Here is a 6,103-nt window from a genome sequence, read left to right on the forward strand (position 1 = left end):
CTTAAGGATACCCATTCACTAATTTCTGGTGGAAAAACTACTATGACAAACTCCCCAAATCTGAAAAACATAATAATTTGCTTACTACTTCCAAATCAACACACATGTCTGAGTTTTTGTGAATATTACCCATGAAGTTATTTATATTTTAATTCTAGTCTTTGATTTTAGCCATTTTGTAGGCTCTGATTCGAGTTCAAATATCTTCTGCTGCAATCAACAATGCCTCCCCCAAAATTTCTTTTTTCAGTTTTTACTACTGTTCTGTAAATCCATTTCTTGCAAAAGTATTTCATTTTAATTCACTTATGTGAATTATGAATTCACCATATGTTCTGAGAAAATCTATCAATCCTTTTACTCCTTTTTGAGAAGGAAGTGATTATCTTTGTCAGGGGTCTGTGATGAGCTCTGCATGCATAAAAATATGGAGTCTTTCCCCATGGATGAGAAGTACTTGCTGCTTCCTGGAAGAAGGGAAGGAAACCTGTTCACACAATATCTGCTCTTGGTGTAAACTGCAGTAGAACCAAACCTTGAAGGCTACAGCAATGGCTCCTTTCCTCACAGGACACACCCCACAGTCCACTTCTGGTTAGCAAAGCACCCTGGCAGCTTTTTGCCAATGTCCATCCCATCCTCTCTATCTTCCTCCTTATCCACCCCATTCAGTCATCCTTGATCACTCTCCTGGCATGATTAGCATAGTCTAATCATTTGAACTTATGAAATTTCAGAAGGTTCTGGCACCTTTCATCCTGTTTCAATGAGTTGTACTTGGATTTATCCTGGGACAGGCAGTGAAGCAGTGAGGGGTTGCTCAGCTCTTGGAAGCCTGAGAAACTGCTTGCCAGGGCTTGACTCAGCTCCTCCATGTTCCTTGGGAGCTGCTGCCAGGCTGCGCTGGGGGCACTCTTGGGCCTTGACCTGGAGACTAGGGCTCCCATGACTCAGTTCTGGTACACCCTTTTCCATCCCATGGACCAGTTCTTGGGGCGGGATGGGGGTAGAGAATCAGTTGTGTGCTCTTTGTAAAAAATGAAAAGGACCTATATGTACAAAAATATTTACAGCAACTGTTTCCAGGGGCAAAGAACTTCAAATTGAGGGAATGCCCATTAACTGCGGAATAGCTAAACAAGTTGATATATTATTGTATTATAAGAGATGGTGAGCAGAATGCTCTCAGAAAAGACTGGAAAGACTTGCATGAACTGGTGCAAAGTGAAAGGAACAGAAGGAGAACATTATGCAAAGTAACATCAATGCTTAGATATTCTCAGCTACACAATGATCAAAGAAAATTCCAAAGGATTTAGGACCAAAAAATATGCCATCCATCTCCAAAGAAAGAACTAATGAAGTCTGAGTGCATATGAAGCACACTTTTTTTAACTTTGCTTCTCTTGGTTTTTGTTGTTTTTCTGTTTTCTTTCACAATATGCCTAAAATGAAAACGTTTTGCAAAACTGAATAAACTGTATCAAATTGCTTGCTTTGAGGGTGGTGGCAGAAGGTAGGGAGGAAAAGAATGTGGAACTCAATTAATTTTTTAAAAAATGGATGTTAAAAATTGTTTTCACATGTAATTGGGGAAAATATATTAAATTTTTAAATATTTTACATGACTTTTGTTGAGACATCTTCTATATTCATTGTTATCCAATTTTAATACCATTCTTTTGCTGTAACTGGTATTGGTTAGGTATTATTTGCTGTTGATATATTCTTTTAATTAAGCCCTGACTTCAAACTGTCAGTTTCATAAGAAAAACAGTTTCAGCTTTTGCCTTGATGGCTTTATGATCCACACATCTTGCCCGGAGGTGATTGTGGCATTTAGAAGAATCACCTTCATTTGGCATCCAAAATCATGCTCAAAATATTTAATCTATAGTCTTCCTTGACACATATTATGAATTTTTATAATTATCAAATGCAAATGACATTGTGATAATGATGGAGAAAGATTCCATGAGCTGCTTAATGGACATTTCAGTGCAGCCATACAACTTGATCCTAATGTGCATTTGACCAATAATATTTCTCTTTGGCTAGAAAGCAATACTCAGGTATAATATAAAGCAATGAAAATACATATGCCTAGAAAGATTAATAAATGCATTAAACTGTATCCCTGTGGCATTATTTATTTTGCATCAGTTTTTCTTCATAGTGCTGTGTTGATTGAACGTTTTGAATAGAAACAGATTTCTATGAAAACATCAAACACTCTTGTGTTCCTACAATTCTTTTTTTTTCTTAAGTTAGCAATTATTAATAAGTTCAAGAACAGGTTACAAAGGAGGTGGGGGTACATTCAGAACAGAGTCCAAGGTGGAGCCCTAGAGGAGGAGGAGAGTGAAGGAGACAGGGAGATAAGATGCTCTCATCTGCGTCTGCTGTAGCCAAGGTTGATTCTGTTTCCTGAGTCTTAGTCCAGGGCATACAATGAAGCACATGATAAGATAATGTTCCAGGGGGAACAAGTTTAAGAAAACATCAAGGGGTGGCCAATCTACACATCCAAGCAAAGATGGGGGCTGGGATTCTCCTTGGATCAGAAGTACCATTTCCTTTTAGCAACTGAAGCATAATGGTAAGTTCCATACCACTTATTTCAACTCTTATGAAACACTCTTGTAGTTAAAGTCTTTGTGCTAAAGAATCCTTTCATCACCTTTCTAACCTCTTATACTTTGCTTCTAGTTTCTTTGAATATGCATCCAACTTGTAACTTGCCTGCTCCAGAGCTGCTACTTGCTCCTCAATTAAAGTGATCTGATCCAGAAAAGGCTGAAATTCTGCATATTTCTGGTTTAAGTCCTTTAGGTTTCTATTTATGTTTATTGTGATATCTTTCATTTCTAGATACTTCAAGCTAGTCAGTTTGTTCATATTTTCCAAAAGTTTATAGTCTTCACTGGTGGCTGTCAGTTCACCTGTAAGGTATGTGGCAATTTTGGAGAATGTGTCCTGACACAGCCCCATGATGTCAACTTCATTGGGTTCTGTGGTCCCTTCTGCTGTCTCTACCATGGTAACCTCTAGGTTAGGGAAGGGAAGAAGGAGAAAGGATGGAAGGAAGGATGAAGATGGGAAATGAGGGGTTAGGGAATGGGAAAGAGAGGGAAGAAGAGAGGAGGGGAGAGAGAGGAGAGCATTCTTACAATTCTTGGACCTATTTTGTGTATTTGCAGTTTAGGACTAAGCCATGAGTGTTGAACTTAGGCTTTAAAATAATAAATAATTTTGTGACAATAAACATTATTTTATTATTGTAAATAATAATAATAATAATAATGGGATGTTTACATTCACAGTTAACTATAAATTTTACTTACAGGGAATACGACACTTTGACCTTTTGTTGATATCAGATAAATGCTGAGGTCTATTGTAGGCAATAAAGCCATATATTTTCTGAGGCAAAGTGAGCCTATAAACACCAAGTCCACCCAGCACCTTTCTAATTTTGCTCTTAAGATGATTTACATTGGCCTGGGGCATTACAAGGACTGAGAATATCTTTTCTTAATAACTGATCCCATTTTTAGATTTCTAAGTGGAAATCCCAGAATGAAATCTGAGTTAGGTAAGCAACAACAAGCATGATAAGATTTAACATGAATTTTGTGAATTATCTGAAGTGAGACTACAAACTGAGAAAATCTGAGTTGCAAAAGAGGAATTCAGTTCAAGACATAGACAAATGTCTAAGAACATTTTTAACTGCTTGTCCAGGGGTATCTAAAATCACAAAAGAGTCAAATAATACTTGGGTCTAAAATCTCTAAAAGTTGGTAAACCACTCCTATTATGGGCCAAGAAGCAGCATAACAGATAGAAACCATCAAATGGTGGCAAGGACTAACAGAAAACTACATAGCAGAAAAGCTTGCAAAGAGAAACAAGACAAAATTAGTGGAAGTGAGCAACCCAATGAAAATATTACAGGAGATTGATATTGCCATAAAAGATCAATAATTTAAAAAAGGAAGAGATCAAGCATAGATGCCACTTCAAAAATGTTTTTCTTTCTCCAAATTATTGCTCCCAGCCCTTAGCAACCACTAGTTCTTCATATTTTTATTCATCTTTGAATATGCCTGAAATGTGTCCCTTTTTTCTTCAGTGATACTTTTGAGAGAATAAATCCTTATACATATGGAGGTATCTTTTTTCACTTATTTTAATATGTTATTTAATTTGCTTTTGATTGAATTAATATTCTTATGATTGGTCTGATAAACAGAAACATGTGCACAACTCAATCATTGATGAAAACTTTTTAACTATGGTTACAGTGGTATGCTTTGAATCTGCTGGTCCATGTGTGAGAGAGGTCCCCAGGTTTTTACAATATATTTCACAGAATCATAGGACCATATATCCATATATCCATAGAAAACCTTAGAGATCATCTAGTCTGGTCCCTCATTTTCCAAAAGAGAAATTGAATCCCCAAAAGAATTGGTTCACCTAAGATCATTTATATAATAAGTGGTAAATAGAGAAAGATAAATTGATGGGTATATATGAGAGAGAGAGAGAGAGAGAGAGAGAGAGAGAGAGAGAGAGAGAGAGAGAGAGAGAGAGAGAGAGAGAGAGAGATGAATTTAACACTTACTGTATACGTTGACACGGGTTTTGAAAACTAACAGAAGAATAAGGTACAGTTCCTGAGCACAAGGAAGAAGCTGAAAATATTGTTATGCCAAGGAATATCTGATTTATTTTCAATAGTAAAATAATAATAATAGCAATAATGACAATACCAACATGGATACAGAGCTTACTATGTTCCAGGCGCTGTGCTAGGCACTTTATGATTACAATCTCATTTCATGTAGGTATTATTATTATCCTCACTTTACAGGTGAGGAAACTGCAGCAAATTGAGATTAAGTGACAAATTAAGATATAAGCCCAGGGTCATATAGCCAGTAAGCATCTGAGGTCATATTTTAAATGAAAGTCTTTCTGACTTTGGGCTTGGCACTGTATCTACTGTGCTACGTAGCCATACTGATGCACAAGAATAGCTTAGCCCAGATATATAAGTTGATTTCTGTCCACAAGATGTGGTATAACCTAAAAAGAGCTCTACAGAGAAGAATTCTAGAATTACTAGTTTCCATGAGCATTACTTATTTGAAGCACTAGTTATTTCTTTCCATCTTACCTAAAAGAAATTCTTTATATCTCTTCCTCCTTATAACTTGTTGCTGTTGAATTTAAGAAAATAATCATTAAATTGGAAATTAGCTTAAGCTTCTACGAAACCTTAAGCTTCTTTAACAAAATTGCATGAGGTGATAAGTCATTCAAAAGGAATCTTGAAGTACAGATATAATAACTCTGTTCAATCATCCTTTGATTATAAACACATAAAGCAGGCTGACAAAAGGCATTTGTTAGTCTAATAGAGCAGATCCAGCAGAGTCCAAGTTGAAGAGATATTTTCCATGGACTCCACATGCTCCTGTTTATAGATAACATTGAATTGGTTAAACCAGAAATTGGGACATCACAGATTGTCCTGAATGAGGTATATAGCAACTCAAGGGTTTGGGCATGACCATTCACACAGGAAATTCCAGGTGGATGAAAACTATTTATTGTCAATATGATAACATACATTTGGATTGAAAATTTGCATGAACATCTTGGAAAGGCAATATAGATAGATAATAAGGCAGGCAGAGATTGCAAAACTCTTTTAATAACTCCAAGCTTCCTGGAGAAACAAAGGTCCAGATTTTAAACATCAAAATTCTACCAGGTTGTCATATTTCAGGGAAGCATGATATATGTGTCTGAAGATTTAAAAATTCGTGTCACATGGATGGTATTGAAAGGGCACATGATGGATATGAGCAGGTTGCAAGCTATAACTAATGAGAAACTTTGAAGAAAGGTAGAATAAAAAGATATCATTGAGGAATTCTAGAATAGGAAGAAAAATAGGAATGATGTAGCAAGAATGAGAGATGCCAGGTATATAGCAGAGCAATTTAAAACATAAAAGGCCTCTAAATTACTAGTTAAACTCATGAGATATGCTTATGGTAGGGCACTGAAAAGAATCACCCAGTATAGG

At 36.2% G+C, this 6,103-nt stretch overlaps 1 pseudogene; it reads right to left on the reverse strand.

The window, feature by feature from the left end:
• Nucleotides 1–2,676: 2,676 nt before the first annotated feature.
• On the reverse strand, nucleotides 2,677–3,039 carry LOC140509287 (biogenesis of lysosome-related organelles complex 1 subunit 2 pseudogene; annotated as a pseudogene).
• Nucleotides 3,040–6,103: the final 3,064 nt, after the last annotated feature.

The sequence above is a fragment of the Notamacropus eugenii genome, chromosome 5, assembly GCF_028372415.1.
Source record: "Notamacropus eugenii isolate mMacEug1 chromosome 5, mMacEug1.pri_v2, whole genome shotgun sequence".
NCBI lineage: Eukaryota > Metazoa > Chordata > Mammalia > Diprotodontia > Macropodidae > Notamacropus > Notamacropus eugenii.